Source organism: Triturus cristatus, chromosome 4_2 (assembly GCF_964204655.1).
Source record: "Triturus cristatus chromosome 4_2, aTriCri1.1, whole genome shotgun sequence".
Taxonomy (NCBI): domain Eukaryota; kingdom Metazoa; phylum Chordata; class Amphibia; order Caudata; family Salamandridae; genus Triturus; species Triturus cristatus.
In genome coordinates, this window is record NC_140586.1 from 16464220 (window position 1) to 16489436 (window position 25217).

The following is a 25217-nucleotide window of genomic DNA, read 5'->3' on the forward strand; positions in this document are numbered from 1 at the left end:
GCTCCTTTTTCAGCTTCTGAATTCATTTGTCACAAAGAACTAAATCTCCCCTATGTATGTGATTTTATTAGAGCCAGACCAGCCCTATTTTGGATTAGGATTTGGACAAATAACTTTGCGACCCTAACAAAAAACATTATAATGGATTGCCTAAAGTGTGATCACCATATGTCAATACCCTGGTTAGCCGAGGTTTCCAAAACATTATGTGCAGTGGATAAAGGCAATCTTTTCTTAGAACCCACTGGAATTGAGAAGAATGATAAGGTCGTAGTTAAACAAGCACTTTATGCACTTTTTAATTCAGAAAGAATGGGGAGGGAGTTATCTAAATCTTCTGTTGCCACATACATGGGGTATGATTTGTGTAGGCACCCACTACCATCTTATCTAACTCTCCCCATGTCCAATTGGGAACGATCGCTGCTCTTTCGTTTAAGGGCAGGTTCTGTAAAATCCCTGTTGGCTTTCCCTTTGGGGTATCATCACACAGTAGAATACAATCCCTGCCCATGTGATGGAACTAGCAAACAGAATGACATTCACTTCCTATTCTTCTGTAAATTTTATTTAAAATATATTAACTGGTTTTTAACTCCCTATTTTAGAAAATTAAGACCCCTTTCTTTGGGGGAATCCTGTTCATTATTATTTTCCCTGGATACAGATGAACTAATTTTTCGCACCAGCACTTTTCTGAGATTAATAGTACACGCACGCAAAACGATGGAAAATCCCTGAAAATTATTTATGTCAGCTGTATATTTGAAAATGAATTGTTGTGATTGTGGTGCTTTTATGGATTGTATTTTTGTATAAATGTGTTGTTTTCTTTTGTTGTACTTTTATGGATTTTATGAAATCCGAATAAAGGTCTCTTGAATTGAATTGAATTGTGTGCGGTAAACGCGGATATCGGAGGTCAGAATTATGCCGTCTGTCAGTGCTAGTCACAATGCGTGTAGCTGCGGTAAGGAGTGCCGCAATAAGAGTATTCTAAATGGCGTACCTTTCAAGGTCCTACTAGTGCCTCGACAGGGCGGCTGAAAGCGCTATTCCTGCTGTTGGAATCAAGCAAAAAAATACAATAAGCAATTTGGAAATGTGTACGTTACGTGTCTTCAAAGAGCGGGGTCCAGTGATGATCATACCTCGTTTGCAGGCTGCACAACTTATGCTGGTGCTAGTTTCAGAGTCCCGGGTGGCGCGAGATCTCCCACGTAGCTATTATGTTACATTCTACGTAGTGAGAAATGAAGAGAGACTAGCATGGGTCTATTTTACTTTATAAATGTGGGGCTTGTTGAGAAAGACTCTGATGTTATATAAAAGTTCTTGGATTGATCAGTGATTTTAAGTAGTCTTTAAAAAAATTGTCAATGTGATGCGGCGCCTAAACAAAAATTACACAAATGATGGGAGAATTTCAGTTTCACCAGGAGTTACGCTAAAAATATTTTCTGTCAAAAATTAAATTTACAGATCCGTAAGCGAATTGTCATATCGTGATGGGTATCATTTTATGCTCAACCAAGGAGTGTTATCGTTTAGACCTGATGTATTTGTTTTGAGACGATGTACCCATCTCTGCTCCTTTTCAAAAAGGATCTTTTCTGCGTTGTGGGTTGTCCTGGTTAGTGTTTCAATGAACACCCATTTCAGGTCGTTGACGGAGTGTTCTTGCTCAATGTAGTGCGTGCTCATTTTGGTCGTTTCACGTTTACATTTGACATTGCTCCTATGTTCGCAGATTCTCTGCTTTATTTTGCAACAGGTCATGCCGATGTACTTGAGGTTGCAGGGGCAAGTGATCATGTAAATAACATGAGTAGTGTTACATTTGGTATGTTGCCTAATTGTCCATTTGAGCTCTGGTGTTAGGTTTATGCTTTTGGTGGCAGTTGTTAAATTACATACTGAGCATTGTCCGCAGGGATAATAACCTGTGACTGGTTGCATGTGCCACAATGTAGTTTTTGAGGGCGTGTGTGCACAAGTATGTCTTTGATGTTCCTTGTTCTTCTGTTTGCGAACATTGGTTTTGGCCAGTCCAATGAGCCAAATGCGGCAATTTTTGTTTATGATCTTTTTTACTGCATTGCTGGCTATGCTGTAGGTGGTGACGCATGCCAAGGTGTTTAGTGCGGGAGTTTTTGATGTTATTTCAAGAAGACTTTCTTGTGGTTGGTTTCTTGCCCTCTTTTGGCATTTGGCCACAGTTTTGGCTGGGTAGTCCCTTCTAGAAAGCTTCGAGCACAGATCTTTGGCTTGTGTCTTGTATTTTGTTAGTTCGCTGCAATTCCTCTTTAGGCGTAAGAACTGGCTATAAGGTAAATTGTTTCTGAGGGGGCGCGGATGAAAACAGTTGTAAGACAGGAGGCTGTTTTTAGCAGTTGGTTTGAAAAAGGTCTTTCTTCTAATAGTGTTGGCTTCTACATAGATTGTGAGTTCTAGAAAGTCCAGTTGTCTTTTGTCTGAGGTGTAGGTGAATTTAAGACATTCATCCTGCGCATTCATCCATTCATGGAAGTGGCGTAGATTCGGTTGATCACCTTCCCAGATCACCATGATGTCGTCTATGTACCGCTTCCAGAATCTGATCTTTGGTAAGAAGGGGTTGTTTGCATTATGTATGAATGTCTTCTCAAAATTGCTCACATAGAGTCCGGCCACACTTGGGGCCAATGTGCTTCCCATGGATGTTCCGTGGCATTGTTGGTACATGGTTCCGTTGTACTCAAAGTAGTTTTCAGTGAGAGCGAGTATGCAACATTCCAGAATGAAGTGTCTTGGTGTTTGGTCAGACCAGTTTTGTTCAAAGAGCAGTTCTTCCAGGGTTTCCAGTGTTTTCTGTTGATGCAGGTTCGTATATAGGCTCTCAACATCAAATCCGACTAGGAGCATGGTGTTATTGGAAAAAGTTTCTTCCTTTAGGAGCTTGAGTAGGTCACAAGTGTCTTTCAGATAGGTTGGTGTTTTTTGCACCATGAGTTTTAAGTATTTATCAGCAAATTAGGAAAGTGGTTCAAGGACCGACCCTATGCCTGATACGATCAGGCAGCCCGATGGTGGTCTCCTTGCCTTGTGTATTTTTGGGAGTGAATAAAAGTAGGGCACTTTTGGTGAATTTGTCCTCAAGAAGTCAGCCTCATTTTTTTAAATCCATCTTTTGATTTCGGCCTCCTCCACCATGATTCTGATAGTTTGCTGTAGCCTAGATGTGGGATCTGTTTTGAATTAGACCTAAATTCCTGTAGAATTTGTCGTCAGAAAGGAGTTCGAGGCATTGTTGGTCATAGCCGTCTGTTTTCAGAAGAATGATCCCCTTGCCTTTGTCTGCCGGTTTGATTATGAGTTCCTTGTTTTGTCTTAGTTCATCCAGTGCTTGTTTCTCAGCTCTGGTTGTGTTCATGAATGTTTTTTTGTCTGTTTTTCGATATCTTCAACTTCTTTCATCACAGCCTGTTCGTAGGTTTAAATTTCAATTGGGATCTGGTGATTTGGTGGACAGAAGGTGGATCTGGGTCTTAGAGAGGTGTTTCCATCTGTGGTGTTGTCTTCTTTTCCTTTGAATAAGGCTTTTAGTATCAACTTCCTGCAGAATTTGGCAACCTCACATCGTATTTTGAAGACGTCAAGTGTTGGAGTTGGTACAAAACCTAAACCTTTATTTAATACATTCTCTTGTTCTTCAGTTAGGGTGATGTCCGTTAGGTTGATCACAAGCGGGTCTTGCTTGTTCCTGGTTTTTATTTCGGCATGGCTGACATGCTCCTGGTGAGGACTTGTCTCTCCTGGTCTGTCCAGGTGACACCTTTTCTACGCCCTCTTTGATACTGTTTGCCTCTCCCTAAAAAGGAGGTTGTTGCATGTATGGACCCATAAATGGTCCCATTGGTGGTGGCCCTGCAGTATATGGGTTCATCCACCCGTGATAGTTTGGAGTATAAGGTTGGAAAGGAGGTGGTTGTTGATCCCCATAATGTGGATTGCGCCACCCTTTGGGTCTGCGGCGTTGTTGGCATCTGTTCATTCCTCTATTTATTCTTGGTTGTTTTGTTTCGTCATTACTCGAATCAGAGTTATCCGTTTAGTTGCCACTGGTGTCATTATCTGATGAATTCTCAGGTGCTTTATAGTCATCTTTACTGTTAGGGTGCATTTTCTCCATGGAGACGTGTTTGAGGTCTTTTTCCAATTTCTGTATCTTATTTTGGGTTATGTATTCTTTTGTCTCATTCATTTCACGGTTGATCTCTTTCTTGTAGACAGTTATATGTACCATACTTTTCAGTTTTGCCTCACTCAGTTGTATTTTGATAGTTAGAGCTTCTGTCAGTCTGGTTGCAGTTTTTATGATCAGAACTAGATAGTCTCTGGTGCATTTCCAAGAGATGGCTGACCAGTCTTTTCGAAAGGCTAGATCTTTGAGGAAAATGCGTGGTGCATTATGTACCCAGAGTCCCCTGGGTGCTGCATTAGCCCGGAGGTATTCAGTCATGATTATGCCATAAATAGTGATTCTTACTTGTTCTTTCTTGGTTTCTGACAGGTCTTCCCAGTCAGTATTTTGTGCTAGAGTTTGGGTTAAATCGCTATCTTGAAGTAATGATGGTAGGGAAAGAATTGCATTAATCTTGTCTGTTGAGTATCTCAGACCTAAGTTTTCGGCCATTGTCGATTCTCGGTTAGCCAGACCAATTTGGTGGCTTCAGTGAGCGGGATCTCCGGAAGGGATATCGAAATTCCAAATTAGGAAAAAAGGCTCCCACAGCTGTGCGCTGCTCAATATATTATAATCAGGGAGGGGAGGGGAGTTAGAAGGAGCTATGATCCATTCAGCTTCCTTTTGGTCAGTCAAAATCAGAGGGGAATGGATCACTTGTACCTGCAACCAGGGTCCACTGTGTACTATCCGTCAGTACTAATAAAACTACTTACAAAACCCTCATATGGCGGTATATCTTGATTCTCCACCTGTATTAGATATGTGACAGCATCATCATTGGGTCTCTTTTTGTATGCTTCCTCCACCTGGAGGGAACCACTGGTTTTGACAGTAGTGATCAGTAATAGGTGAGTGAAAAGTGCTCAAGTGAGGTGCGTTGTTAGGAAGTGATCATCATACTACCTAAAAATGCAAATTTTACTCCGTAGGTGTATGAGAGGACTATTTAAAAAATGTGAGGTGTGTGCAGAAGGGGACTGATTATGAGTCCACTGCAATTTAGTAGTCCAATTCGATGGTCGACATGTTTCAGCCCTTATATGTGTCTCTAGCGGGTCGTAGGGCTTTCTTCAGGTTCTAAAAAAGTGTGAGAATTGGGTATTGTCCAATTTGAGAAGAAAAGGGGACAGAGTGTAATTACTCTGAACTTAAGGTCGGTAGAACCTGAAATGAAGAAGAGAAGGAGAGACAAGCAGTTGTCATAGTGAGTACAAGAAGGAAGTTAAAAATGTTAAAATCATTCTAGGTCTCATGATGATGTTCATTCTTGTTCAACTTGAACATGTGATACAAAAAATAAGCTAAATATGAAAATGGCAATTCTTTATACGGTGTATTATGTGTTAAAAGTGAAAGGTTCACAGTCTTTTACACTATGCTCAATATGTAATCCTTTTGCTATGTGGTAGCCACTCGTGCACAGTGTGGCTAAACAATTCATCATTCGAATGTGCACGCAATTATGTGGCATTCACCGGGCCCCCGTATATATATAGGTATACTGAGCCAGCCTGCTGCAGTGATGAGGTTCTTTGTATTGTCATGTTTTGAATGAGAATCTTTGAGGTGAAAGTAGAAGTGTTGATTGCTAATAACAGGGAAGTGGGCTAGATGTAGGTGAGTTTCTTAGGTGAGTTGAACCGTGGGAGTGATGCAAGTGGGTTGTGAGGCGCTACAGAGTTGAATGGCTCTCATGACCAGGCTTAAAATACCTTGCCATTTATAGGCTTCCTGTAAATAGGACAGGTAAATCATTGCAGCAAGACACTGGAGATCATTTTGCCTCCAGTTAATTTGGTTGGCTTCAGGGTGCAAAGAGTTGATCTGCTGCAGTGAAGTACCCAGCTGAAATTGTGTCTTTTTAAGACCCTCCATGATTTGTACTGGAACCCTACAAAGCTACAGGCGGCTGGCCTCCTGCCTCATTAGAGGTGTTGGCGATGCCCAGACACACTTTACAACTTTCCCCACATCCTTTGAGAATGTCCCTCTATTCAATCTTTCTGGTCTTATATCGGGGACGCCCTTCCGCTTTCCCCTCACCACACCTGTCTTTCTCCTGCATGATATCAGAGACTCTCCGGATATTACTCGCTCGCAACGCCGCCTTCTTCACACAGTGCTATCCACAGCTCCTCCCTCACAAGAGAATTGGACAGTGGCAATGTTCCAAACAGCATCCCACGAATGCGTTATTTATGGCACCAGGCAGAGTTGGTTGCGCAGATATGGGTGCCCTTTTACCGGGGGCCACACACTAATACCTTAATGTCCTATCCAGAACCTACCAGACCACCAGCCCAGATTGCAACAACTCCCAGTCAGTTAAGCCCCCAACTCCCACCTCCTCATCCCCTATAGATATCCCCGGCCATCCTTCCACACACCCCCTTCCCTCACTCTTCCCTACTCCCTCTTACCTTTTCTTGCCCCTTACACACACACACACACTCCTCTTCATTGGAGTGCGATAGAGTGTAGTCATAGAGTAGAGTGTCTTAGAGTGTCATATAATGCAGTAGAGTGAAGTAAAGTGTCATGGAGTGGTATAGAGTGAAGTAAAGTGGCATGAACTGGTGTAGAGTGGGGAACATTGTCACAGAGTAGAGTAGAATGTTGAGTAAAGTGGAATGGACAGTTGTTATGGAGTGATATGGAGTGTCATAGAATGAAATAGAGTGTTATAAAGTGGAGTGGCATAAAGTGGAGGTACTTAGAGCTGAGAAAAGTGTCATAGAGTGGAGTGAAGTGTCACAGAGTAGAGTGTTAAGAAGTGGAGTGTCATAGAGTGGAGTGGCATTGGGTGGTGTACAGTTGAGTGGAGCAGAGTGGAGTGGCGTAGAGTGAAGGAGAGTGTCACGGAGTGGAGTAGGGTGTTGTGGACTTGTGGAATTGTGTAGAGGGAGTAAAGTAGCATGTAGTGGTATAGAGTGGAGTGGCATAGAGTGGAGGAGAGTAGAGCACGATGTTGTAGAGTATAGCTGAGTTGACTGTGATGTGGAGTGTTGTAGAGTGGAGTGTCGTTCAGTGGAATGTCATAAAGTGGAGTGGTGCAGATTTGAATAGAGTGTCACAGAATGGAGTGGCATATAGTGAGGTGGTGCAGAGTGGTGAAAAGTTGCATGGAGTGGAGTATGGTGGAGTGGCATAAGTTGGAGTAGAGTGTTGTGGAGTATCGTAGAGTTGAATAGTGTGTTGTGGAGTAGCATAGAGTGGAGCAGCTTAAAAGGGGAGTGTGTAGTGGAGTGTCATAGAGTGGAGGGGTGTAGACTGGAGTAGTTTCATAGGCAGAGTGGCATCGAGTGGCGTAAGGAGGCATGGATTGAAGTAGAGTGTTCTAGAGTGCAGTGGCATAGAGTGGAGTGGTACAAAATGGCTTAGAGTGGAGTAGAGTGTACCAGAGTGGGGTGGCATAGAGTAGAGTAGATTATTATAGAGTGGAGTGATGCAGCATGGTCTGGAGTAGAATGGAGTGACATAGAGTGGAGGAAAGTGTTGTAGAGTGGAGTAGAGTAGAGTGGAGTAGAGGTCAGTGAATTAGAGTGCAATATAGTGGTCTGTAGTAGAGTGGATAGAATGGAGTGTTGTAGACTGTCGGAGTCTGTCATAGAATGCAGTCGAGTGAAGTAAAGTGTTGTAGAGTTGTATAGAGTGAAAGTAAAGTGCAATGGACGGGCGTAGAGTGGCGGACAGTGTCACACAGTAGAGTAAAATATTGTTGAGTAAAGTGGAGTAGAGGGTTGTTATGGAGTGATGTGGAGTGTTGTAGAATGGAGTAGAGTGTCATAGAGTGGAGTGGCATAGAGTAGAGGTACGTAGAGTTGAGAAGGTTGTCGTAGAGTGAAGTGAAGTGTCGCAGAGTAGAGTGTTGTGAAATGAAGTGAAGTGTTGTAGAGTGAACTAGAATGTGGTAGAGTAGAATGTGGGAGAGTAGAGCATTGTCGAGTGGAGTAGAGTGTCATGGAGTGGTGTAGACTGGAGTAAAGTGGCATGGAGTGGTCCAGATTGGAGCACAGTGTCATAGAATGGAGTGACATAGAGTGGAGTACAGTGTTTTAGGGTGAAGTAGAGTTTCATTGAGTACAGTGGAATAGAGTGTCACAGAGTAGAGTGTCAAAGAGTGTAGTGACGAAGAGTGGAGTAGAGTGCCGTGCCGTAGAGTGTTGTCGAGTGTCATGTATTGGAGTGACGTAAAGTGGCATTGAGTGGAGTGGTGTAGAATGGGGTAAAATGTTGTAGAGTGGAATGTCATAGATTGGATTAGCTTAGAGTGGAGTAGAGTGTTATGGACTAGAATGCCATAGAGTGGAGTGGCGTAAAGTTTCATAGAGTGGAGTTGCAAAGAGAGGAGCGGCATAGAGTGTCATACAGTGGAGTGATGTAGAGTTGGCTGATGTAGAGTAGAGTAAAGTGACATGAAGTGGCGCAGAAAGGAGCAGTGTAAAGTGGTGTAGAGTGAAGTAGGGTAGTGTGGTGAAGAGTGGAGTAGTGCAGAGTGCTGTAGAGTGGCATAGAGTGGAGTGGCAATGAGTGGACTGACAGAGTGGAATTCAGTGTTGTAGAGTAGAATTATATAGATTGGAGTAGAGTGTCACAGAATGGAGTAGAATGTTGTAGATTAGAATGTCGTAGAGTGGTGTACAGTGGCATGGAGTGCAGTGATGTACAGTAGAGTAGAGTGTTGTGGAGTGGAGTAGAGTGTTGTAGAGTGGAGTGCCATAGAGTAGAGTGCAGTAGAGTGGTGTAGACTATCATAGAGAATGGAGTGGAGAAGAGTGGCATAGAGTGGAGTAAAGTGTCGTATGGTAGAGTGGCATTGAGCAGAGTGGTGCACAGAGGCGTAGAGAGGAGTGTTGTAGAGTGGAGTGGTGTAGAAATGGAATGGCATAGAGTGGAGTGGCGTAGAGTGGAGTATAGTGCTTTAGAGTGGATGGCATGGAGTGGAGTGACAGTGGAAAGTGTAGGGTCATAGAGTGAATTGTTGTACAGAGGGGAAGAGTGTTGTGGAATGTCATAAAGTGGAGTGTTAGAGTGGGGTAGAGTGTTGTAGAGAGGAGTGGCATAGAGTGATGTGGAGTGGAGTGGGATAGAGTATCTTAGAGAGGAATAGAGTGGAGTGAATTGTCGTAGAGTGGAGTGGGATAGAGTGCAGTGGCATAAACTGGTAGAGTAGAGTCAAGTGTTGTAGAGAGGAGTGCTGCAGAGTGGGCAAAATGTCATAGTGAGGGGTGGCATAGAGTGCAGTAGTGTCATAGAGTAGAGTACAGTTGAGTGGAGTGTAGTAGTGTAGAGTTGAGTGTCGTATGGTGGAGTATAGTCTTGTAGAGTGAGGTGGCATAGAGTGGAGTAGCAAAGAATGGAGTAATGTCATATAGTGGAGTAGAGTGTCGCAGAGTAGAGCGCTGTACATTGGAGTGGAGTAGCATAGAGTATAGTGGCGTGGAGTAGAGTGTGATAAAGCAGAGTAGAGTGTGGAGTAGCGCACATTGATGGACAGTGGCATAGAGTGTAAGTTGTGGAGTGGATTAGAGTGGGTTGCAGTACAGTGAAGTGGCGTGGAGTGGGTTAGAGTGTTGTAAAGTTGAGTGGGGTAGAGTGGAGTACAGTGATGTAGAGTTGAATAGCGTAGAGTGGAGTAAAGAGTTGTAGAGTGGCATAGAGTGGAGAAAAGTCTAGTGATGTGGAATGGAGGAGAGTGGAGTGTCGTATAGTGGAGCAGAGTGTCGTAGAAAGGAGTGGCATAGAGTGGAGTGGCGTGTAATGGAGTTGGTTAGTGTGGAGTAGTGTCACAAAGTGGAGTGTTGTAGAGTGGAGTGAAGTAGAGTGGGGTTCCGTAGAGTGGAGTAATGTGGCAATGTCTGTATGCGTGTGTCAAATGAAATCAGAATCCTGCTGTCCTCCCAAAGCCATCTTGAGTGAGATCGGACAGCAAATTGAAATCAGTCCAGCTGTCGTTGACAAAAGAAGACAAAAGAAGTGAGTGTGACAAAGACGCCAACAAATGGTAAGTCATGGGTCAGCTCTAAGCCCCTTTTAGTTTTGTTTAACATTTAATAGAGAAAGCGCATGTGCGCTGCCTCAGACGCGACCCAAACGTACAAGTTGCAGACCTCCCAACTCATACTGTGCTAGGAGCCGCGAAGAGACGATTTTACATGGTGGAAGGAAGTGGCAGCTGAAAACCCTGCCCAGAGTAGGTTTCTAGCTCATGGTGGAGGCTCTGCACTGCTGATGTCAATGAGGGGCTTTGCTTCTTCCCTTGTACACCGGAAGCAAGCTCTAGGATTTTTTCAGGGCTGGTGGAGGGTAGAAGAATCTGGTAACAGGAAACCCTCCCATTCCGCTCGGCCACACCCCCATTGCTGGAAGGACAGCTATGAGCTCAATGTCCCGCTCTCTCATGCCCAAGTCCCTCCTCCACCTCTTTCATGGTGAAAATAGGTTGTCAGGTCTGATACTGGTAAGGACAAAACTGAGAACTGTGCATAGTTTATTTGCCTTTCCAGAGACAAAGCGAAATCAAGGAAGCAAGGCACAAATTCGAGTCAAAGGGCAAGGGAAGTCAGGGTGGAAAGTGAAAGACCCAGTGAAGTGTAAATCCCATTCCCTTTAGCCAGGAATGAAACACCCTTAGGCTGAAAGGGATCTGCCACTCTCCTCGGCCTTGCTCCCTTCTCCCTGGCATGTGTTATAGCTCGGACTGCAGCTGTTTGAAGATTTAGGTATGTTAGCCGAACAGTATACTAGCAGAAGCATGTCGCGTTTAGATGTAACACAAAAAGCTGTTTTTGAAGTTAGAGATTTGTTGGTTTTTGGCTGGATGATCTGCTATAAATACTGGACACTTGTTTGCTAGTCGTTGCTGTGTAATCATATCTACCATGCTTATTTTTGTATTGTGGTAATAGCTTTAGTTGGGCCTCTTAATTGCAATGTACAATTAGGTAGTCCCCGTTGGTACCTTTCTCTAACTTTGCAAACCAGTTACATGCATAACATACTTTTTTTGGTTTGACAACTTCCTTTAAACCATTTCCAATGTTCATTATAGTACAATAATTGTGTTGCATCAGACAAACTGTGGGGCAGATTTACAAGCCCCTTGCAACACTTACGCCTCACTTTTGTGACGCAGCGGCGGCACAAAAAATGCACCATATTGCGACACATTTACAACGTGACTCATCTAGGGAGATGCGTCACATTGTAAAGCCCTGCGCCACATTATACCTGCATCAGGTATAATGTATGCCGGGTGGGCGTCCCGACACAAGAAATCCTCGTAAAAGTGACGCAGTGAAATCTGTGCCAATTCTACGACACCACTGCATCAAAACCTGATGCCTGCTCGAAGCAGGCGTAAGGAGTGATGCAGTACAATAGGAATAGACATTTGTAAGTATTGCTGGAGTTGCGTCGTGCTTGCGACACGACTCCAGCAATGCATTACCTTTACCCCAACATTGTAAATCCTTACGCCATGGACCGCTGCATTGCAAATGCGGTGCATCCATGGTGGCGCAAGGGTGTTTTTGCATGTCACAAGTAAACTGACGCATCTCTGCTATAATACAGAGATGCGTCAGTCTCTTGTAAATCTGCCCCAAAGTCTCTGGAGAGCAAATAGCATGGTGAATTGTAGGGTTCGGTGTCGACATTGAACTCAGTCTGTTCTTTAGTCTGAATCCTGTTAGGAGTTGGTTTCTAGTACCTCGACTCCAGCCAGTCACACCAGTTCCAGGTGTCGTCGTATTCCCCAGTCTCTTTTGATGACGGCGTGAAACAGGCTCCAGATCTTGTCAAATTTAGACCATGTATATCTGAGTGTGGCTGTGAGGCGCTCCATTGCATGTCTCCTCCATGCCTTCATCCACCACTGTTCTATCGTTGATAAAATAGTGGTCCCCCATTTTTGGGCTATCACGATGTAGTATGTCATGTACTATGTACAAGGTTCCTTTAACTATCTGTATTTCACTTATGGAATACTTGTTGCATTCTTTGATTCTGTTTTCCGGTGTTCTGTCCCTCCATGGCAGTTACTGTCAGCTCCTTTCTTTGCTGGCATCTCTGCCATGGGCTCCTTTGCTTTGTAGCTTTATTTCCTGACTAAAGCCTTCATTTTAACTACGGACTTCGTTACAGAGTGTTTCCTGCTTTTGCACCTTGCTACAATTTGGTACCAGAAGTGGGGTGTATTTTTCATAGATTTTCTTTCCTATGAGAAATTCTGGAGTATTTCTCATCTTGTTGGAGCCCACCGGTCTGTGTTCGTTACTTCGACACATCAAGACTCTAACTTTCCAGAAGGTGGGTCAAGAAGGAAAAAGGGGTTTATTTTCCTCTACGAACTTTGAAGATTCGTTGCTTACCGTTGGTTGCCTCGCGCGACCTCATTTCAAGAGTCATCACTGCTGGCAGCTGCACGTTTCCCGCATTCGTCATCCTCAGATCTCTGCTGCTCGTAAGTACCAGTTTCCCTCTATTCCTTTCCGTCGTCATAGGATAAAGGAAGAGGAGGTCTCGCAGAGCATTGTGGTATGCGCATTGACGTCACAAACACGGTGGCCATTTTGGGTAAGTCGAGAAGTTGTTTATCTTCTCCTTCTGACTTTACCCCAACAACTTTCATCGTGCGACTCGTATATCGGTGACTTGCACACCATCCTCCTATATTCCAACATCAATTGGCATCATATTTTTGCAGTTTTTAAATATTTACAGGAATGCTACACATCTTTGAGTCATCCTCAACATCTCCGCTTGCCACACGCTAGTGAGTGACATTTCTATCTTTGTGTGACACTTGTTACCTCGGTGATTCACACACCTTCTCCTTACTGGCTTTCCTTATATTATGTTTGTTTGATTTTGCATTAACTATTCTGTACTATGGCAACTCCTCAAGGTGTTATCAAGCCTGCACCTTTTCTACAGAAGCCAGGTAAACCAGATCTAAAGTGGGGAGAGTGGTTGAAAGATTTTGAGAATTACCTAACTGCAATTGATGCTGACGGCCACTATCCTACAAGGAAATTGGCATCACTAGTTAATCATTTGGGAGCAGCTGGTCGTAGAGTCTTTGACAATCTTCCTGCACCAGCATCTGAAGATACTTTATGGAATGTTTTTATTGAAGCAAAATTTTGCATGGAGAAACAATATTCAGATTACACAAGCGTCCTCTTAGAGAGATTTAATTTTGCTGTGTGCAAACAATCCTCTGAAGAGTCCGTTGAAGATTACATAGCCACTTTAACCCCTTAACTGCTGGGCCTCGCCCCCCCCCCCCCCCAGTGCTGAGCCCTTTTTTGGCTATTTGTACTAGTTCGCGATTAGACCGCTGTAACTTTTTGACCACATAAGGTATCCACGCCAAATTTGTGTCCTTTTCTTCCAATATCATGGGGATTCTAAAGGTACCCAGGGTTTGTGGATTTCCCTGGAGGGGTCCCAGAAATTAGCCAAAATACAGCAAAATGTTGTTTTTTTGTGAAAAATTGGAAAAAAGTGCTGCAAATGAAAGCGTCTGGGTTTTTCCCTGCAAATGGAATCAAAAAAGGGTTTGTGGGGTTGAAATCACCATTTTCCCAGCTTTTGGGGAATGACAGACTTTTGTCAGAAAACCAAAAATGTTTACACAGTTTTGGCATTTTTCTGGGACATAGCCTATTTTTGCTATTTTTTGTGCTTTCATCCTCCTTCCAGTTAATGGTAGAAATGGGTATGAAAGCAATAATGCATCCTGGAAAGCTATACATGTTAGAAAAGTAGACAAAATGCTGAATTCAGCAAGGGGTCATTTGTGTAAATCCATCAAGGTTTCATTAAAGAAATTAACAGTTCAATATAGGAAAAATGGAAAATTAGTTGAAAAAAATAGCCTTTTGTGTCAACGTTTTCACCTGTAACTTCTTCTAATTATGACAGCTCTTTGAAAGCAATATACCTTTCCATCCACTGGACCTTACTGGTTGTGGGGATATATAGAACTTGTAGGTTCACCTAAAACTCGACGAACCCAGAACCCAAAACTAAGCAGCTTCTTGCAAGTGTTTTTTTATGTACCAGGTATATAGCAAATATTCTGGGAAAATGTATACATGGAAAATTCGGTATGAAAGACTCCTATATATTTCTGAAATGGGAACAAAATGTAGAAATTAGAAACAGTATATATTTGTACATTTCCGAAATTGGGAATACTCATACTAGCATGTGAATTATTGGTCATTTTTCAAAAATACTTTTTTTTTTACACATTGTCTTTCATATGGAAGGCAGAAATGCATCAAAAGTCAATAGGTAATAACAGTTGCTTTGCAAATCTGAATTACCCTAAGTCTCCCAATAAAAATGGTACCTCACTTGTGTGGGTAGGCATAGTGCCCACTACAGGAAACGGCTCAAAACGCAACATGAACACACCACATTTTCACAATGAAAAAATACCCTTTTTTTGCAAAGTGCCTAGCTGTAGTTTTTGAACCCTAGCTCTGCCGGCACCTAGGGAAACCTAGAAAACCTATACATTTTTTAAACTAGGCACCCAGGGGAATCCGGCATGGGGTGACTTGACTGCCTCTCACCAGGTTCTGTTACCCAGAATCCCTTGCAAACCTAAACAATTGTCCAAAAATTATATTTTCCTCATATTTCTGTGGTGGAATGTTCTGGAATCTACGTGGATCCACAAATTTCCACACACCATGCGTTCCCCAAAGTCTTCCGATAAAAATGGTACCACACTTGTGTGGGTAGGCCTAGTGCTCACAACGGGAAACAGCTCAAAACGCAACATAGACACATCACAATTTCACAGTGAAAAATTACCCTTTTTTGGCAAAGTGCCTAGCTGTAGTTTTCGAACCCTAGCTCAGGCGGTACATAGGGAAACCTAGCAAACCTATAAATTTTTAAAACTAGGCACTAAGAGGAATCCAGCATGGAGTGACTTGACTGGCTCCCACCAGGTTCTGTTACCCAGAATCCCTCGCAAACCTGAAAAATTGTCAGAAAAAACACATTTTTCTCACATTTCTGTGGTGGAAAGTTCTAGGATCTGCGTGGATCTAAAAATTTTCACACACTCCGCGTCCCACAAAGTCTTCAGAGAAAAATGGTACCTCATTTGTGTGGGGGGCCCAAGTACCCGCGACAGGAAATGGCCCAAAACGCAACGTGGACACACCACATTTTTTAACTGAAAACTGACCCTTTTTTGCAAAGTGCCTAGCTGTAGATTTGAACCCTTGCTCTGCCGGCACCTAGGGAAACCTAGCAAACCTATACATTTATGAAAACTAGACACCCAGGGCAATCCACGATGGGGTGACTTGGCTGGCTCTCACCAGGTTCTGTTACCCAGAATCCCTTGCAAACCTAAACAATTGTCCAAAAATCATATTTTCCTCATATTTCTGTGGTAGAATGTTCTGGAATCTACGTGGATCCACAAATTTCCACACACTATGTGTTCCCCAAAGTCTTCCGATAAAAATGGTACCTCACTTGTGTGGGTAGGCCTAGTGCCCACAACGGGAAAGGGCTCAAAACGCAACATAGACACATCACAATTTCACAATGAAAAATTACCCTTTTTTGGCAAAGTGCCTAGCTGTAGTTTTCGAACCCTAGCTCAGGCGGCACCTAGGGAAACCTAGCAAACCTATACATTATTTAAAACTAGGCACCCAGGGGAATTCAGGATGGGGTGACTTGGCTGGCTCTCACCAGGTTCTGTTAGCCAGACTCCATTGCAAACCTAAAAAATTGTCAAAAAAACACATTTTCTTCACATTTCTCTGGTGAAAAGTTCTGGAATCTGCGTGGATACACAAAATTCCACCCACCCCGCGTTCCCCAAAGTCTTCTGAGAAAAATGGTACCTCACTTGTGTGGGAGGTCCAAGTACCCGTGACAGGAAACGGCCCAAAACGCACCGTGGACACACCACATTTTCGCGGTGAAAACTGACCCTTTTTGAGCAAAGTGCCTAGCTGTAGATTTTGAACCCTAGCTCTGCCGGCATTCAGGGAAACCTAGCAACCCTATACATCTTTGCAAACTAGACACCCAGGGGAATCCAGGATGGGGAGACTTGGCTGGCTCTCACCAGGTTCAGTTACTCACAATCCATTGCAAACCTAAAATTTTTTCCAAAAAAACTAATTTTCTTCACATTTCTGTGGTGGAAAGTTCTGGAATCTGCATAGATCCACAAAATTCCACCCACCCCACGTTCCCCAAAGTCTACTGAGAAAAATGGTACCTCACTTTTGTGGGAGGCCTAAGTACCCGCGACAGGAAACAGCCAAAAACGCAACGTGGACACACCACATTTTCAAAGTGAAAATTTACCCTTTTTTGCAAAGTGCCTAGCTGTAGATTTGAACCCTAGCTCTGCCGGCACCTAGGGAGACGTAGCAAACCTATACATTTTTTAAAACTAGACACCCAGAGGAATCAAGGATGGGGTGACTTGGCTGGCTCTCACCAGGTTCTGTTAGCCAGACTCCATTGCAAACCTAAAAAATTGTCAAAAACAACACATTTTCTTCACATTTCTGTGGTAAAACGTTCTGGAATCTGCATGGATCCACAAAATTCCACCCACCCCGCGTTCCCCAAAGTCTTCTGAGAAAAATGGTACCTCACTTGTGTGGGAGGCCCAAGTACCCGCGACAGAAAACGGCCCAAAACGCAACGTGGACACACCACATTTTCGCAGTGAAAACTGACCCTTTTTGACCAAAGTGCCTAGCTGTAGATTTTGAGCCCTAGCTCTGCTGGCATTCAGGGAAACCTAGCAACCCTATACATCTTTGAAAACTAGACACCCAGGGGAATCCAGGATGGGGAGACTTGCTGGCTCTCACCAGGTTCAGTTACTCACTATCCATTGCAAACCTAAAAAATTGTCCAAAAAAAACATTTTCTTCACATTTCTGTGGTGGAAAGTTCTGGAATCTGCATAGATCCACAAAATTCCACCCACCCCACGTTCCCCAAAGTCTACCGAGAAAAATGGTACCTCACTTTTGTGGGAGGCCTAAGTACCCGCGACAGGAAACGGCCAAAAACGCAACGTGGACACACCACATTTTCCAAGTGAAAACTGACCCTTTTTTGCAAAGTGCCTAGCTGTAGATTTGAACCCTTGCTCTGCCGGCACCTAGGGAAACCTAGCAAACCTATACATTTATGAAAACTAGACACCCAGGGAAATCCACGATGGGGTGACTTGGCTGGCTCTCACCAGGTTCTGTTACCCAGAATCCCTTGCAAACCTAAACAATTGTCCAAAAATCACATTTTCTTAACATTTCTGTGGTGGAAAGTTCTGGAATCTGTGTGGATCCACAAAATTCCACCCACCCCATGTTCCCCAAAGTCTTCCATGAAAAATGGTACCTCACTTGTGTGGGAGGCCCAAGTACCCGCGACAGGAAACAGCCCAAAACGCAACTAGGACACACCCCATTTTCGCAGTGAAAAGTGACCCATTTTTTGCTAAGTGCATAGCTGTAGATTTTGAGCCCTAGATCTGCCGGCACCTTGGGAAACCTAGCAAACCTATACATTTATGAAAAGTAGACACTCAGGGGAATCCAGGATGGGGTGACTTGGCTGGGTCTCTCCGGGTACTGTTACCCAGAATCCATTGCAAACCTAAAAGATTGTCAAAGAAAACAAATGTTCTTCATATTTCTGTGGTGGAAAGTTCTGGAGTCTGCGTGGATCCACTAAATTCCACCCACCCTGTGTTCCCCAAAGTCTTCTGAGAAAAATGGTACCTCACTTGTGTGGGAGGCCCAAGTACCCGTGACAGGAAACGGCCCAAAACACAACATGGACACACCACATATTTCTGAAAACTAGACACCCGGGGGGTTCCAATAAGGTATGGCTTGCGTGGGTTTCTCATTGGAACCCACCAGGTGTCTAGTTTTCAGAAATATGTGGGTTTGATAGGTTTCCCTAGCTGGCCACCGAGCACGGGGCCAAAAACCGAGGTGACCCCCCTTGCAAAACCAGGTTGTTTTGTGATAGGCAATTTTGATGTCGCCTCAATACGTTTTTGGCCCTAGCCTGTCGCGGGTACTTGGGCCTCCCACACGAGTGAGGCACCATTTTTATCGGGAGACCTGGGGGAACGCTAGGTGATAGGAAATTCGTATCAGCCCAAGGATCCCACAACATTCCCACACAAAAATGTGTGGAGAAGACGTTTTTTCAACTAAATGTGAGTCTAGCAGGGCATGTTGGGTAAAATAAAGCAGTGAGAGCCACACAAGTCACGCACCCTTGTACTTCTCCCTTTGTCTACTACTCAAAAATATGAAGGTTTGCCTAGGTGACGACTGAGCTAGGCCAGAAAGTCGACAAAAGAAACAAAACAGCTGACTTAGTCCATTAATCATCAATATATGCGTACAATTGCAACCACTTCCAGTATCTGCTGTTTAAAGATACTTGTCTTACAAAAAGTCCACAAAGAAAAAAAGGAAGGTGCACTCCAAAACAAGTCATACAAGGCCAACACTTGTGGTAGAAATAGTTTTCTTCTTTTATTTGTAGTTTTGATTAAAAGATAGGCACACAGCCAACGCGTTTCGTTCCCTTGTGCCTTGGGAACTTCGTCGGGGCTGTAACAATTATAGAAACATCCACATAAATATACATGTAAAATACATATGTAAATAACAACGTACAGAACGTAAACATAAATGACAAAAATAAAGATAAATATAAGAAATAATAATGTGAAATAAAGAGATCAAAAACATCATGACTCGTTTTGGAGTGCACCTTCCTTTTTTTCTTTCTAGGCCAGAAAGTCCCCTGCTACCCATTTTGACAAAAAAAAATATTACAAAAGGTCATGAAACTGCCACAATTATATATCTAACACTAATTTGATCAAGCTAATCCACCACTTACACTGGTTGGTTTTAACACCTCCAGAAACGCTGGCTTCAAAGCACAAATACTTATCAAAGTATAAAAATATTGAAGCCAAACCTTCTGAAGGTGAGCCATAAAGCCTCGTCACGGCACCAACCGCTTTATGGTCCATTCACACGCCATTCACACACCACACACAAGACTTCCATACCGCCAGCCACGGGCCCAAACAACCAAATCACTTCCACTCACACAAACATACCGCCGCCATGCAATGGCCCATCACATTCGTATGCCACAAGACATAATGAGTTTGACTACATTTTACCACCTGTTAAGTCTCCCCCTCCTTCTTCCTGAACGTTACCGAACGAATGCCAAGTGAGCCTTTACTACTGGCTTCCAAGACAGCCACATGAGTCTCAGGAGTACATGTGTTTCATGCGCCTTTGGCACATTCACTATGCTAAATCCAACTCCTTCCAGTTTGTGGATGCAAGTTGGGAGTGTCCGAATATCCTTATAGGCCATATCTCAAACTGAGCGAGCATATCTACCTTTGAAACTAAAGCAAACATGCTGGAACTTTTCAAAAGATAACATCATAAACTATGAAGAACGGATGAATGTGAAACACGGGTTGTCCGTGACAATGTAGCATATGTCCAATCCACCGTTATGCGCAGTGACTGTAATGCACTTATCATACAGCAAACTGACCATCTGCTAAGTTCTAACGGAGAATGAACATGACAAGCAGCATTGACCCATATGTTCTACAGTTAGTTCAGTGTGAGTGTGGCAGCAATGGATTTGAATTTATGGGTGAAGATGAAGTCAGGACGTGTATCTATACTACCTTTACTATCTGCCTTCGCAATATTACTCGTAAAGCGCACCTACCGTAAGCTGTTCTAACCCATCCGTGTGTCAATCCTCAGAGTCCTGACTAATCCTGTCCAATTGCTAAGAGACCCTATACTAATGCCTTCCATCTCTAGCTACTTGAAGCTTGAGTGAACATTTCTGTCACCTGCTAACAATGCTCTCACAATGCTCTATCCAACTCCTTCCAGTTTGTGGATGCAAGTTGGGGGTGCCCGAGAATGCCGCAAAAACATTTCTCGAGCTGAGCAAGCATATCTACCTTTGAAACTAAGGCAAACATGCTGAAAATTTTCAAAAGCTTCCTAAAGAGAGCAACATAAACTACGAAAAATGGTTGAATGTGAAACACAGGTACTCCATGACAACGTGGCATATGTTCTGTCCACCAGTATGTGCAGCGTGGGGACTATAATGCACTTGTCAATTGGCGAACAGAACAACTACCAGGTTCTGAAAGCAGATAAAGGTGTTGAGAAGTCCATGATTTCCTGAAATGGAGGAAGAAATATTCGGCAGCTGCTTGCATGGTGAAGGAGTGGCCCACAGACAGTAGGTGTCCATTCACACCAATTGAAAGGCTTACCTATTGGCAGCTCCACCTCAGTCAATTTCCCAGTATTTTGCTTTAGTGTGATACAACATAAAGCAAGTAGGAAAACAGAAGGCAGGCTTACTTGGGCACTGGGGACAGTAAACACGAGTCTCCTGCCTCTTTCCCTGCAAGACTGAACTGAGCTCTTGAGGCGGAAGCCGAGAGCGTTTTTACTTCTTTTTAAAAAATGTACGAATAATTTGATTGTCACTTTAACTTGCTGCACGTGTCACTTACTCTGCTCCGGTTGTGCTCCGCGCAGTGGATCTAGCGCTGCCGAGGCCCCCAGAGCAAACAATCTCTTCCTGCCGCCATCTCGGCGAGGCCGCAGGCCACGCCCCCTTCAGAGGCCACGCCCCCCACCGCCACCCCATAAAGAGACGCTGAATACAAGCGCCTGTCATTAAGACTGAACCGAGCTCTTGAGGCGGAAGCCAAGAGCGTTTTTACTTCTTTTTTAAAAATTTACGAATAATTTGATTGTCACTTTAACTTGACTGTACGTGTCACTTACTCTGCTCCGGTTGTGCTCCGCGCAGTGGATCTAGCGCTGCCGAGGCCCCCAGAGCAAACAATCTCTTCCTGCCGCCATCTCGGCAAGGCCGCAGGCCACGCCCCTTTCAGAGGCCACGCCCCCCGCCGACGCCCTATAAAGAGACGCTGAATACAAGCGCCTGTCATTTAGACTGAACCGAGCTCTTAAGGCGGAAGCCGAGAGCGTTTTTACTTCTTTTTAAAAAATTTACAAATAATTTGATTGTCACTTTAACTTGCTGCACGTGTCACTTACTCTGCTCCGGTTGTGCTCCGCGCAGTGGATCTAGCGCTGCCGAGGCCCCCAGAGCAAACAATCTCTTCCTGCCGCCATCTCGGCGAGGCCGCAGGCCACGCCCCCTTCAGAGGCCACGCCCCCCGTCGCCGCCCTTCCAGACCTATAAATCATGTGCATCTTTCGGTCGCGCAGCGGACGAGCGCAGCGGGCGCGCCGCTTACGCGCCGAAGGCGCGCCAAAGGAAAGCCCGTCTGCGCCCGTCCGCGCCAGGCCGGGCCCTAGGGCAAAGCATGCTGGCCGTCCCATCTCATACTCAGCACAAGCTCTCAAAGACCTACAGCATCTTGCCCCCCCGGTGTCTCCTAATTCCCACAGCCGTATACACACAGGCCTTATGCGCCCTGTTTTACTCTCTCCATGTGGACGCACTCCTACAGTTAAACCGACCAGGAACGCCACTTCCATCAGGGTGTCATATCTGAACACCCGCTCTTTAGTAAAACACCACGAGGACATTGACATCCTGTTGTCTAATAACAACCCTGACATACTCCTGCTAACGGAAACTTGGTTAACATCAGAATCACTCCCAGATATTCTGGCGGCCCTCCCCCCTGACTACTACATCCTCCACGCCGATCGCCCAGGTGACCGGCCCGGGGGTGGGGTGGCAGCCATCATATCTAAGCGCCTGAACTCTACTTCTTCTTACTCCCTCCCCCTTCCAGAGGTGGACAACTTGCTGGTTAGCTTGGAAACTGACGCCGGTGCCCTCACCTTCCTCCTCTTATACCGGCCTCAACATCCTATGCCATCCTTCTCTACCATCATAAGCGAACAGCTATCCAATCTACTAACGCAACACTCCAGTTTCGCCCTCTTCGGCGACCTGAACTACTGGTTCAACGATACCAACGCCGGCCCCCATGCTATTGAGCTCTTTCAGTCTCTCAACAGCTTAAACCTTATCCAACAGGTCACCCGACCCACTCATATCAAGGGCCATATCCTGGACCAGATCTGGACCTGCAATCTGGCTTTGTCTCAGCCAGCAATATCCCCTTGCATCTGGTCAGACCATCATTTAGTTGACACTTCCATCACTGTTGTCGGCCGGAATCCTGCTCCTCTGATGGCTGGTGGCTCCTCACGGAAATGGAGCACATATGATTCCCAGGGCTTTCTCACTACCCTGGCCGACACCCGCCCAGTCTTTATTCCCACTGACAACATCGACGTTATAGAAAATGACATCGGTTCCTGGCTGAGGTCAGCCAGCGACCAGTTTGCCCCCCTTACCAAGTTCCCCCGCACTAGGCATCATAACTCCCATAGGTGGTTCTCTGATGACCTCAAGCATCACAAATTAAAAACGCGCCAGCTGGAACGAATCTGGAGACGCGATTATTCTAACTCAGCCAGGTTGTCTTACATGGCTGCACGCAAAGAATACAAAACTGCCATTACCCTAGTAAAATCGGAACATTTTTCCAATAGGATCTCGTCTGCGGTTAATAAATCAAAGGAGGTGTTCAAAGTCATGAATGAACTCACCACAGACGACAGAACCCTCCCAGCCCAGACCCCCACTCAAGAAACACTCTCAACCTCTTCTTTGTGGAAAAAATCATAAAAATTTAAAACTCTATCCCTTCCCCATCCCAGCCACACTCTTTGGACACCTCCTCCAACAACCCCCTGACTCTTACCACCTTCCCGGCTCTGAACCCTATCTCATTAGCGGAACTCGCTACTCGTGTCAAATCTGGCTCCCCTAACGACTGCTGTCGGCCATTTGTGTTACAGAATATCTGCCTCAATCTACCTGATGGTATCCTAACCCTGCTGAATGGCTCACTCAGCAGCGGCATCGTTCCTAGCTCTCTCAAGGAGGCCATCCTAGTGCCCCTCCTCAAAAAACCTAGCGCTGACCCCGGGAACCATCCAATTATCGTCCCATCTCCCTCCTTCCCTACTTTTCCAAATTAATGGAGGCCCACGTCACCCGATGCCTGTCTAATTTTATTGAATCTTCTTGCCACCTTGAGTCCAACCAAGCTGGCTTCAGACCTGCCCACTCTACTGAGGCCGTCATTCTGGCAGTCCTGGACACGCTTAGGAGTAATGCGGACGCAGGGATCCCCCAAGCCCTTGTACTCCTGGACCTGTCGGCCGCGTTCGACACGGTGGACCATAACATCCTTCTCCACCGTGTCGGACAGGCAGGCATCCAGGGTACCGCCCTTAAGTGGGTCGAGTCCTTCCTGACCGGAAGAACACAGGCTGTCCGCCTGGGCCCCTATACCGCAACAAAAACCCCCACGACCTGTGGAGTCCCTCAGGGCTCCTCCCTTTCACCACTCCTGTTCAACCTATACCTCCGGCCCCTGATCCACTCACTTCAGAAATGGGACATTACTGTTTACAACTATGCCGATGATTTACAGATTGTCCTCCCTCTAAACTCACCTCATGCCATCAATACGTTTCAAACTGTTATGATCCATATCCAACACTGGATGAACTTGAATCAGCTAAAACTGAACCCCGGGAAAACCGAGCTCCTTCTCCCCGGACTCAGCCATGCTCACTGGGGTTCGCAGTTCTGGCCCGCTGAGCTAGGTCCCCCCCCAGTCCCGATCAAATCAGTGAAGAGCTTGGGTGTGATTATCGACACCGAACTTTCTGTCAAAGCTCAAGTGGGTGTGGTCATCTCATCTTGTATGTACCAGCTCCGGAAGATCCGCAAAGTTCGCCACCTACTTCCGCCTGCCGCACTCACCCAGGTCGTCATCTCGCTAGTACTTTCTCGTCTGGACTTTTCCAACTCCCTCTACCACGGTCTCCCACAATCTTTGCTGCACCGCCTTCAGGTTGTCCAGAACCAAGCGGCCCGCCTCATTCATAAAACTCCTAGATGGCAATCGGCAAAACCTCTACTTCACAGCCTGCACTGGCTACCAATAAGCCAAAGGGCAGCTTTCAAGGTGGCCTGCCTCACATTCAAGGCCCTCCACTGCGCCGGCCCCGCATTTCTCAAATCCCTAATCACTCCCCATCGACCAACGCGCAACCTTAGATCAGCCCACCTTCATCTGCTAGTCACCCCCAAAGCCAAAACCAAGAAATTCGGTGGTCGTCGCTTCTCCCACCTAGCTCCCGGATTTTGGAATTCTCTCCCTCTTTCCATCAAATCCAGCCCTTCCCTCCTGAATTTCAGAAAATCACTCAAAACTCACCTCTTCCCACCCCTTGGTTAAAAACATCGTCACTCACGCTTCCCTCTCACTCCCTCTGTCTTAAAGCGCCATGAAGCCTTTGGTGTTAGCGCGCTCTATAAAATGCACTTAACATAACATAACAACGATGACATGGTCGCTCCTTTTTGGGTGTTGCAGTAATTTTATCAGCAAAGTGTTGCTCCTGCAGCCTTGCCACGTCCTCCAGAACACATGAAGTGGAGGCTGCTGCTTCTGTAGCAGTAAGACTTTCAATCACAGACAACTGAAAGTCAAGGAAAGACATGAGTCTTCCTGTGGTGGTCTCACGATAAACAACATACGCATTGTATGTTGCCATCTGGATCAGGTGCATAAACAGTTTCTTATACCAAGTGCGAGTTTCACGACTCGCATTGTATGGCTGAAGAACCTGGTTGTTCTTGTCCACTCCGCCCATGTAGTTGTTGTAATCAAGTATACAGGTGGGCTTGTGTACTTCGGCCATCTGACCCCAAACCGTGACAAGGGAAGTGCTCTCAGCATGAATTGTAGTGAGCGCGTAAACGTCACGCCTATCTGAGAACTTGACTGCAAGCAGTTCGTTGGAAC